This window comes from Choloepus didactylus, chromosome 2 (genome assembly GCF_015220235.1).
Source record: "Choloepus didactylus isolate mChoDid1 chromosome 2, mChoDid1.pri, whole genome shotgun sequence".
Lineage (NCBI taxonomy): Eukaryota > Metazoa > Chordata > Mammalia > Pilosa > Megalonychidae > Choloepus > Choloepus didactylus.
In genome coordinates this window covers 207,854,975-207,867,046 of record NC_051308.1, presented here as the reverse complement: position 1 = coordinate 207,867,046, position 12,072 = coordinate 207,854,975, and the positions used below count along the sequence as shown (strand labels likewise).

General features: G+C 47.2%; 1 protein-coding gene across 5 annotated transcripts in view; it reads right to left on the bottom strand.

Moving 5' to 3' along the window:
* HIVEP3 (HIVEP zinc finger 3) overlaps window positions 1-12,072 on the bottom strand; it is a 508,675-nt gene that overhangs the window by 66,308 nt on the left and 430,295 nt on the right. Inside the window, exon 1 of one of the 5 annotated variants that reach the window (XM_037827533.1) lies at window positions 9,317-9,435. The exons of the other annotated variants lie outside the window; for them this stretch is intronic. The gene's annotated coding sequence lies outside the window, so the exon portion shown is untranslated. Of the gene's footprint in view, window positions 1-9,316; window positions 9,436-12,072 lie in introns of those variants that run through there. 5 annotated transcript variants of the gene reach the window in all.

Genomic DNA, 12,072 nt, shown 5'->3' with positions numbered 1-12,072 from the left:
GTGGAGTTCAATGAGATAATGGACGTAGATGACGCTCAGAAGATTAACAAGTCTATAGGACTGAAACAATTTTCTCTCAAATGGCAGGACCTCTCAGACACTGTGACATGCTTTGGAGGGGCAGGTGGTTTTGTCTACGAGCTAAAAATTATACTCTCTATGTTTACTTCCTTTGTGCGTTTCTTTTTCATCTCGGTTCTACCAAGGATTCAAGGTAACTTACGATAAAATCGTATTTATAAAATAGTGACAAACTATAATTAAATATAAGACAACTGTAAGCAAGAATAACAAATCAGAACAAAAGAAAATAAAAGTAAGGCAGGAAGTTAGAATTGGAGGGAGAAAAAGCCAATCATAAGGACCTAAAGTGTTTCTTAGCTCAACTATATATTTACATCTGCGCTTCCTGGCAGCTAAGGAGAAAAGGGGGATGTGGTCCATTACAGAGTCCTTACAGCCAGAGAGGAAGAAACATCTATGTTCCTTGAGGGAAGCAAAGGGTCTCTTGAGAACTCTCTCATGTGGTGTTTCCAACAGGGACAGTGAATGATGCAAGAGAAGGATATTTTCAATGACATCCCTCCAGCATATGAAGGGATTGTTTCTCGTTTGTTTGTTTTGTCAATGGAAGTTCAGGGAATTAATACCAAAACACAACTCAGCAAAGGCTGCTCTTTGAGAGGTCAAAGGTTTCCTCCTGAGAGGGTGGTCAAGGAACAACCCACAGGCAGAGAAGCCATGTTCCCAAAGGAGGCTGAGTGTAGGGGAGGCAGGGAGATGTCATTTCATCATATCACAGCCAACAGAGTGACCACAGAAGATATCATCCAAACTGGGACACTCTTGAGAGGGAAAGGGGGCACTACTAGTAATTATGGTGGAACAACATGAATAAACCAGCACTGGCCCAAGCAAACTGGGACACATGGTCACGCTTGCAATCAATAGTTACCCTGTGACCCAAACTAGGTACAAGCGCTAACTATCTCTGGGAGTCTTGTATAAATTTTTGCTCTTTCACCTTTACTATAAGGACTGAAATTATACCATGGACTTGAAGAAGGATTCTTAGAGACTGTTTATCTAGTCCAATCCCCTAGGACTGATGAAAGGATGGAGGCTTTGAAAGTTGAGGGCTGCAGCAACTTGTGCCTCCTGACCCCCAGGCCAGTGCTCACCCCCTTCCTCAATAACCTTTCTATGGCTTCTGGGCCACAAAGGGCAATGCAGCGTTTGGCTCCCTGGTCTATGGAAGCACTGTCTTGCCCCCAAAGGACGCTGCTGTATCCACAGCAAGTGAGTGGGACTGGGTATCTGGAGTGGGAAGAGCAAAGTAGGATTTTTGACTTATGTCGTAACCTTGATGTTGCTGCTGGAAAGGAGAAATGGGGAGCCTGGTGAAGGTGGTGAAGACCATCCCGGTGGCATTACCCAGGCCCTGCTTGTCCAAGCTACGCTGGGCAGGAGGGGTGGGACATCTGAGAATCAGATACCTTGGACATCCTCTGCAGTGCAGATGGAGAGCTAGTCTCTGTGCTTGTCTGGGACTCCCAGGCCTGGCTTCACCTCTGTGGGGGAGAGGCCCTTGGGTGCTGTGTATGGATAATTAAGGGCTGACTATACTTACTGTTTCTATTGACCCTTTCACGCAAGGATCTGAAAACCCCCAAATGCTACTTAGTGGTAGACTTTGCTTCTATGATGTATGCACAGGGCCCTGCGGCATGACTGGGTGGTGAAATTATGAGACTCAGGGGTAGTCATTTGGCTAGTGAGGGGCCTACATTGCTGAGTCCCACACTTCTCCCTTCAGTGAGCCACGAGGGTTTCCCAGGGGCAGGCAGGGAGGCACCCAGTGGCTGGGATTTGGTGCACTTCCCAGGGCCAGGTGGAAGGGACAGGGTGGAGGAGGGAGACAGTCAGGGGACTGTTGTGTCGGCAGGTGTCTCACTGAGCCAGCACTGCTTGTCTAGGGCTGGCATCCCACCTACACCTGTGAGCCCCAGGAACAAAAGGGCCCCCTGCCTGCACCCTCTGAGGGGAGAGCAACAAGGACACATCTGGTTGTCAGTTGTCCAGAGCAGAGAAGACGGGGGAGCCGGAAGGCCCACCCCTTTGTTCTACATACAGGGCATCTGAGTGACAGTGGGGAATGACCAGCCCAAGGCCACCCTGGTCCTTGGACTTCTGGGCCAGGGCTCTCTGCTACCCTGCTCGACCATGCCAGGTCTGAGGTTCTTAATACAAGGGGCAGTAGGAGAGGCAGCTGGGATCATGGGTGCAGAGATTAGGAGCAAACCTACAAGACCTGTTTCTAATCACCATGGCCAATGACTCTAAGAAAAGGACCCTTTTCTACCTTCTGTGGTTATGAGCATATGTGTGAAACTTCAATATAAAAGTGAAGTGGCAGAAAAAGACTCTTCTCCAGGGAACTGGTGATGGCACCTACAAAAGTCACCAGAGAAATGGGGTCAGAGCTGGAGAGTTTCCTAGATGGGTCCCAGGAGCTGGACTAACAGGGGCCTGAGCCTCCAGCCACAGGGAGGACAGTTGTCCTCTGTTGAGGACAGAATGACTGAGGTCCATGTGGGCTGCCACTGAGGCCACAGCCACAAGAGAGCCCTGGCTTAGCAATCAGCTTAGAATCATGGGGAGAACCTGAGCTTCATCATCCAATTGGTTTACATGTCTGACAACTCAGCTCCCACTTCCCAGAAGCTTCCATATGTTTGGCTGTTAGAACAGCTCAACAGGGAACACAGCTGGGACTGGAGTCATGAAGGCCTTGGGAGTGGGAAGGGATGGAGGAGCCAACAGGGCAAGGCGGCCTGAAGCCCTGATGCCAAAGACACCTGCATCCAAGGAGCCAGGACAGCATGGCTGTAGCCCAGAGTGGACACCCCAGAAGACTTTACCAGAATGTAAACAATTCTACCAGCCTGGCAGGAGGCCAGCTTGAATGCACTTTGTGTTGTAGACTGAGGGGCGAGGACCACCAGCCAAGTTAGACCAGGCTGAGTCAAAATGGGGATACAGGGCCTGATGCCCGGGGGCTTAAGTTAGGTCAATCTCCCCAGACTTACGGAGTTTAATAAAGTTTTACTCTGCTTGTAAACTAGTTACACACACACACACATACCCACACACACACCCCAACACACCAAAATCTGGTTAAAATTTTACTGACAGTAATAAAACATATTGATCTCAAAATGCCAGGAAAGCAAGACTTCCTCCTTCCTTCAATAACTGGGAACCCAGGACAAAAGCTCACAAAGGGAGTTAAGCAGTCAGTATTCTCACTTAACTAACCAACAGCAAAACCAATGGCCCTTCTAACAATCTGTGTGCCCTTCTGTTTGTATGTGAAATGGAGCAGAATTCCTAACCTGCAAAGAAAAGTAAAAGTGGCTATGGGCTCTGATGATAGTGAGATGGTCTAAGATGTGAGAATGCGGATTTGGAGACCACCAAGAAGAAGTGGTCAGAGAGTCATAGAAGGAAGTATGGACAAAGAGGGGGCCCAGACTGAGGGTGGACAGAGGCTCTGGCTGGGAACGGGGAACCTGGCAGAGATGGAAAATTTCTCCCACTAGCCATTCCCCTTGCTTCTTTCAGTAATAGAAGCCTCCCTGAGCTTTAGTTGCATCTATGGCCACCCAGCTATAGTTCCTAGACTCCTTTGCTGCCAGTTCTGGCCAACTTCTATATCATGCCCAGAAAAAAAAAAAAAAAAAAGCATTTGCCGTCCACTTGCCCATTTTCTTGGAAAGGATTGTGGTTGTGGTTGTGGTGAGCCAACCCTGACTACACAGATGAGGACATCACTCCAAGAAATGGTGGGACAAGAAGACCGGACAACCTGTGAAGCAAAGCCACCGACCTCCTGGACTGCCTACCAGTGTGAATTCTACCCAAGAGAGAAATAAATCTTCTTTCTTGTTAGGCCAGTTATTTGGTCCTTCTTGGAGCAGCTGAACAGATATGCTAATTCACACAGGGGATTAGAGAGTAATGGTGGCCCCTGGGAGGTTGAAGAGAGCTTGACACAAGCCCAGGCCTGGGGAAGCTGGGACACAGGGTCAAGTATCAATACAGACAGGGGTGTTAGGCCTGAAGGACAAGACGGGCACTTGCAGCAAAGCAAGAGTCCAGGCCCTAAACCCACACACAGAGCCTCAGAGCACAGGGATGCAGAAGGAAGCTTCTGGAGGCCGACAGCCTGCTTTTGAACCCTGGCTTACCCACCTCCTAACTGGAAATTCTTGGAACCTCTCTGAGCCTCAATCTCCCCATCTGTAACACGGGGGAAATAAAAGTACCAAGTGTGGATTAGATTGAGTTAATTCCTATAAAGGGTTTAGTGTGGACCCAGCATGCAGGAAACATTCAAGAAATAGCAGCCACCATTATTTTTAGGGCAAATATTTCTGTGTGAGGGGCTGTCATGCCTTGTGGAAAGAGCACTGGCCTGGGTTCTAACCTTGCCTCTGTTGCTTTTCGGCTTACAGATTGTCATGAGGATTGAATGAGGTTGTCATGTATGTAAAGTGGCATGCGGTAGGCACTTAATAAATAAGAGCAGAAGTTGAACCTGGAAGTCAAAGCAGAGCCTCCAAAGAAATTAACTTGATGCTGTACTACCCTACTATTGGCGTAGGCTAAGTTCCCCCACACAAGGGAGACGTTGGCTCCCAAGCTGGGCAGGGGGTTGGCCTACACAAGCGAGCCAGCCATGGAGACAGGAATATAGGCAGGAGCTGAGGTGGTTTCAGGCCTGGTGGATCTGTCCTTGTGGGACACTCTTCAGCTTGAATGCTTCATAACAACCCTAGACGAGATGCAACTCGTGTGGGTCAAAGCACTGCCACCCTTGTACGAGGCTTTCCCAGTCAATTGGTCCATGTCCCTGCCTCAGTGGCTGACACACTGGATGGCTCTCACTGAGGCTGGATATTTTGGAGCCTCCAATATACCTCTTGGTGACTGGGTTTTGGTGAAATAATGACTAGTCAGTGAGGCCCAAGGCAGAGCAGCTCTTTCCTGAAGGTCCTGAATTCTAGCTTCAGTTACTGCCGAATGGAAGAGTCACACAAGTGTAGTCCTCACCTTGAACTCACAGCACTTACGGACCGATTACCTCATTGGATTCTGAAAGGAAACTGAGGCCCAGGGAAGAAGCATGACTTGCCCAAGACAGCCAGGTGGAAAGTTTTCAGTTCAAATTGAGGAAAATTCCTGAGTCTGATTCTCTGTTTGGGGGTATTTCTCCTGAACAGCAGGTGCTGCCTGGCCCTGATTCAGCATCCCCTGGGGCCTGGCTTCACCCTCCGCAGGAACAGGCAGATCCAGGCTGCAGCAAGGACAGTGAGGGGGGTCCCTGGGGGAAGTGAGGAGGCTCTGTACTTGGGTCTCCTCACCAAGGCTGTGCTGCCTCCCAGGGCCCACTCCACCTTTGTCTGGGGTCTATGGGTTTCCTCCAGCAAAGGAAAAGCAAAGAGGCCTGAAGTCACTTTGGCTGCCCTGGAATACAGAAACCTGCTGCAGAGAGGCCTGGAACACAGCTGTGCTATGTGACCCTTGGCAAGTCACTTCCTTCTCTGGGCCTCAGTTTTCCCTCCTGTAAGATGAAGAGATGGGCTCAATAATCTCGAAGGTCACTTCCAGCTTTAGAAATTCTGGATTTAGGATTCTAAGACAAGGTAGAGGTGGGTAGACTGTGAAAAACATGGGTCAAGTTCCTGTTTCTCTCCAGCCAGTGGAATTATTGATCTTAAGCTGGGGAAGAATCCCACAGGGCAAATTAAGCCTCAAATCATGGTCAGGTCTTGGTCAAAGTGATTATATATCATGGGGTATGTGCTGATCTTCGTAAAATGCAAACCCCCAATGGGACTGGCTGATAGGTGAATTGGCAAGGTCTACCCCGGCCCCCCATGGTTCTGTTGGCTACTCCAGGGGGAGGGCTAGGGAAGGAAACTGTGCCAGCCTCGGCTACAGTTGCCAACGCCAAGCGACCCTGCAGATGATGAGGCACTGCCTTTCCCTCGGCCAGATGCTGGACTCACCTGCAGGATTCTGACCTCACAGAGGTCGGGGTCACCCACAGCCGCTGACCTATCAGCTACCAGGGGTGTTCCGGGCAGAGCAACCTGCCTCTGCCTGGGGATCTGTGTGCGTCCCTGCTCTCCAGAGCCGCCGCACAGAGCCCAGGCCTCCCGGACGTGGGACCCCTGGTCTGATCTGCCAACTCTCTCCCTGACTTTCATCCCCCCACCTACTCCCTACCATTTATCAATCTCCAAGTCTGGTTATTTCTGCCTCCTACATCTCCTCCGTGCACCATCCCAGGGACTTTGTCCAGACCTGTAGTTCCAAAGACTGCTACAGAACAGAAATGTTGGGTGCTTTCTCCTTCTTTAAAATTGTTTTTAATGAAAAGTTACTTGAAAGATTTTAAACCATTATAGAATTGCACTGCCCCCTACTCTCTCTCTCTGCATTCCCCAGTTCCCCAACTCCTCCTCCTCAAAGGAGCTACAGTTAGTTTTATATGTCCTTCCCGACACCCTAATGCATTTATGTAAATATGTGTGCATATACTGGGTTTTCTATATAAATGAAGAAAATATATCATACATCCCGATCAATGACTTTTGTTTTATTTTTTTAAACCTAAGTTGCATGGACATCTAGGTTCACCTTACTCTTTCTGGGGGCAGCAAAGAATTCCATTTTGGGTGTACTCTAAGCCATCCAGTCCCTTATTGATGGATATCAATAAGGGACTATTGTTTCTATTCCAAGAAATGCTACAAAGAAAATCCTTTGCATACTTGTTGGAGTATACCCACAGGATACAGTTCTTAAAGGGGAAATGCTTGGTCAGAGGGAATATTTCTTTAAGCTTCTGAATGGTACTAACAAATAGTTCTTTCATCAAAGGACCAATATACACTCCCACTAATAGTCTATAGGACTGTCTTCCCAAACCCCTGCCCACCTGGAATAAAGCCAATCTCTTTAATATTTACTAATATGAAAGGCAAAATGGGTGTATTAGTTTCCAATTACTGCTGTAACAAAGTACCATAAATTTTAATGGCTTAAAACAATACACACTTATTATCTGAAAGTTCTGGAAGTCAGAAGGCCAAATCACTGGGCTAAGATATCAAGGTATCAGCAGGGATACATTCCTTTCTGGAGGCTCTAGGGGAGAACCTGTTTCCTTGTCTTTTCCAGCTTCTAGAGGCTGACTGCATTCCTTGGTTTGTGGCCTCCTCCTCCATCTTCAAGCCAGCTACGGCTGACCACGTCCTTCTCTCATGGCATCACGCTGACACTCATGCACCCACCTCCCTCTTTCATTTATAAGGATTATGGCGATTACATTGGCTCCACGCAGATAATCCAGAATAATCTCCCCATCTCAAGATCCTTAGCTTAATTCACATCTGCAAAATCTCTTTTGCCATATAAGGTAACATACTCACAGGTTTGGGAAATTAGGACATAGACCTCTTTGGGGGGCATTCTTGTCCTACCACAACAGTATCTTATTTTAAAAAATCCAGATTTCTTGACCTCTAGTGAGGTACAGCATCTTTGCATAACTTACTACCCAATTACATTTATTCATCTGGGAATTCTAGTTCATATCCTTTGACTATGCTCCTATTGGATTATTTTCTTATTGATTTATATAAACTCTTTTTTGGGGGGTCATTAAGCATAAATATATATATATATATATATAAATATAATATAATATTTTCTCATTTATCTTTAACCTTGTAGTACAGAAAATTTTTGGTTCCATATGTTCAAATGTATCATCAGTCTTTCTCTTTATGACTTTTAGATTTCATGTCCAAGATTATCTTTTAAAATGTCATCCTATTTTCTTCCAACTCTTCTGCGATTTCTTTATTTTCCTCCCTCCCTGTCTCCTCCCTCCCCTTCCATTTCCATCTTGGTTCCATCTGGTATTTATTTTGGTGTAAAGAGTGAGGGAAAGATATAGCTTTATTTTTTCCAATGTAGTTAGCAAGTTGTCCTAACAACAATTATTAAATAGTCTATCCCCTCACCTGAAATGTTCTAGGGGTCTTCTAAAAGCAGAGATTCTAGCTCCATTCCAGAGCCACTGAAATAGAATCTCTAGGAATAGGGACCCAGAATCCATATTTTTACAAAATTCTCCAAGTACATCTGACATACACTTTCTTATCAATAGCCCAGCATTTCAGAAAACTGACAAAACTCCTTTCACTGCCTTCTGTCGTCTCCTTGCCTCTAGGTTCCCAACTTCCCCCTACTCAATCCTACCATTTACTGTGGAGAGAGACATCTCCAACTGCCAACTTCACTGGGGATTTCCTTTTGTCAAGAACTCTCCAATAGCACCCCATGGCAGAGAGTTTCAGCCGATGGCATTTCACTCCCAATCTAATCACCAGCCTCTTCTCTCCCCACCATACACTTACACTTTGCATCAACTCTGACCAACGTGCCCCCGAACTCTCTGCCTTTATACACTGTTTTCCTTGTGCATGGATTGCCTTCCTACCCCACTTTCCCAGCTTGCCCTTCATATCCTAGTTCAGATCATCCCTTTCTATCCTCCATCCCCGCTCCCTGCCCTGTGTCTTGCTCCAGGGCAGGGGACAGCATAGACAATGCACTGGTATGGCCCTGAGGGCTGTTAAAATACTAAAACGCTTTCATACCAGTTGGTATATAGGCATTTCCCCAAGTCTCCTCCCAGTGCTCCTACCCTCTTCTGGAACCCCTGTAGACATCCCTACAGTCCAGCAACCAAACAGTTAACATCTGGCCCTGCAAAGGTCTGATACGTCTGGAATGCCTTTCAGAGCAATTCTCCTTGAGAAACCAGCTGAGTGTGTACATGTGTGTGTGTGCGTGTGTGTGTGTGGTGGGGGGTTGAAGGGCTCCATCCTCTCTGGTTGTCTGCATTCCCTCCTCTCTTACTCAGGTTCATGCAGGCCTGGAGAAGGTTATCTCCCTTGGGAATACAGAGTGTTTCCTGTGAGCCCATTGGGGGACTGAGCCAGCTCCAGTGCTAGGGGTTCCCTGAACTGAGGAACAGGCTGAATAAGTCTGGAGACTAATTCCCAGAGGAGTCAGGAAAGCTTCTAGGAGGAAAAAGGTATATTTGAGTGGGCCTTGAGAAATGAGAAAAGTTGGTTAGGTTTGGAAGAAAGGGACTCTGGTCTAGGTGGAAGGTACAACTAATGCGAAGCAGAGGAAGCTGGAATGTGGTCAAAGGGAATGTTGAGTTTGCTACCTTGTCCTGGGCCAGGGCTTTGGGGCCCCCAGGCTCAGAGTGTCCAGGCAGTGGCCGCATCACATTGGGGGACATGCTGGGCATCTGGTGGAGTCTCCATCCATGCCCTCCTAGGCCCTAGAATGACAGGGAGAAGCAAAACAGATCTAACAGAGCTGAGGTCAGTGACTGACCCTCAGAAAGCAGGCAGAAGGCAGACTCTGTCCCATGGGGTAGGCAGGGGCACGCTGCTGGGCTAGACCTGACTCTTGGGGAAAACCCCCCACCCCACTGACCTGGACTCATTCATAGAAAACAGGCCCAACCTAGGATGAGATGGACCATCTGCAGTGGAGAAGGAGTTTTCCACTAATTCAGCAGGGCAAAGAGTGCTGCTTCCCTGGGAAGCCCAGCATGTCTGTGCTTGGGCCAGGCCTGTGACTTAACCATCAGCATCTTCCTCGCTAACTTGTCTCTCCCTGAACTGGGCAGGGGCTGGGCCTTATTCGTCTTTATAATCCCAGTGCCTTGCACAGGACTGAGGACTGAGTAAAACATTGAAGACATTTAGAAAGATACTCAAACACACACCTATCATGCACTAGAACTATGATGAACATGAACACATTGCTCCTCACAAATGCTCCCTTTTTGCAGATGAGGGAACTGAGGCTCAAAGAGGTGAAGCTAATTTCTTCGAATCATATAAGAAAGGGCAGAGCCAGCATCTGAACCCCAAGCACAGGCCAATGCCTGGGAAACCCCCCAGGGCCCTGACCTTGGTCAAACGGCCCAGATGGATTCCATCTTCCTTCACTGTGCCCCGGGGCCTCCAGGAAGTTCCCCCTGGTTAACGGCAGCCACCTCCCCTGGCACCAAAGTCTCGCCCTCATGTGCAAATCACCCTGTGTGGCTGTGTTAACCTCAGGGCTGTTTCTTGACAAATGCTTTCTTTACCCCCAACAGTGAGTGATGCGTTATTCACTGTGGTGGAGGCTCCCGAATCATTTCCCAGGGATGTCCGTGGTCTCCATGTTCCCACATTTCCTCTTTCTCCTTCCCAATCCCAAGACCCAGACAGGGCCTGGAATTTCTGTACACTGGTCAAAAAGCAAATTCTATTCATAGAAAAGAAAAAGTTAGGAATCCTGGGTGAGTTATACCTTGCTGGTGCCTGTCTTCCTGTTAGAGCCAAGGATTAATGCAGAACTGACATCACTAGCAACATCCCCATGGGAAGCAGGAGCACATTTCATAGTCAAGACCAGGCCAAGATGCAGCCAGAGCCCCACTCCGCCAGACTTGCAGAAGCTCAGGCTTACGCCTGATTATCTGTGGTTGTGATAACTCAAGCGAAGGTGGTTTAAACCTATGTCCTGTGTCTGAACCAAATAACTGAGCTCTTACTCTGTTGGGGCTGCAATTAGTGCATCACACAAATTAGCTCTTTTATTCCACACAATAACACTATCAGGCAGGTACTGTTATCATCCCCAGCTTACAGATGAGGAAACCAAGGCATGAAATCACACCACCAGTAAGTGGCAGAGCCGGAGCCTGAACCCAGGCCACCTGTGGTGGAGACCCTCAAGACAGCAGAGGCCACACAAACCTCGAAAGGACTCAGCTTAGATTCGAATCACAGTCCTAATACTTTGGGCCACCAAACACTGTTCCCAGCAGCCTTCATATCCATGATTTGGGCTGCACTTAAGAGCATTTATTTTTTTTTTAACCCAGAAAAGAATCTACAGTGGTTAAGTCTTGCTCGCCCTGAGACTAAAAATGAACTGAGATCAGGGACTGGAGCCTCTCATCAATGGCCTGGCGACACCCATGTGCTTGTGCTTTATTATCTACTAAGCTATCTATTGCTAAATTTCTGGGGATCTATTCATCTATCCGTCTTGCCATTTACTCATACCCGCTTTGATTAAAAGAGGATTAAAAGAGGATTCTGGACACCCATGAGAACCAGGTGAGCCTCAAATGGTCCTGGAAGTGCTTCTGGGTTAAAGAGCTTAAGGAAGAACAAATCCTGAAATGAGAGTCGGGCAGGGGCAGGCAGACTCATTTTCTGGCAACTGGGTTCTGACAGTCTCTCATCAATGCTGTCCAAGAAAGACATGATGGCATTTTGTTTCTATACACACAAGTGACATGGAGCAGAAGACACCTACCTTCCTATCCACACCTAACTATACCTGCTTCTACCTGCACTTCCCTACCTACAAATTTCCTAGGTAGTTTAGTTCTTTCTATCTACTATGAAGGGCAACATACAGAACACATTATCCCACATACACAGTAGAATAAACTATAGAATAAGGACAAATGACCAGAGAGACTAGGTAAAATATACAGTGTATTCCAACTGTGGATAGTGGCAAAAGTGGGGCCTGCCTGTGGTCTCCACCGTTCTTGCCCACATTGCAAGATGGACACAACTGTCCTAGTCATGATATAGCCGTTTTGATGATCACACTGAAATGCATTTCTCATTAATTCACTGAATCTGCAAGCATTAATTAGCTCTTTTCTATGCTACGCTACTATTATGAAAACAGACATAAATTATAGACCTTACATAAAACTAAGAAATCAAGACAGTGTGGGATAGACACAAGGAGAGAGAGAAAAATGAATACAGAATAAAGAACAGACCTCCACAAACACAGTCATCTGACTTCTGACCAGCTGTTACTACAGTTCAATGGGGAAATGATGGTCTTTTCAATGCATGTTACTGAAGCAATTGTATATCTATAAGGAAAAAT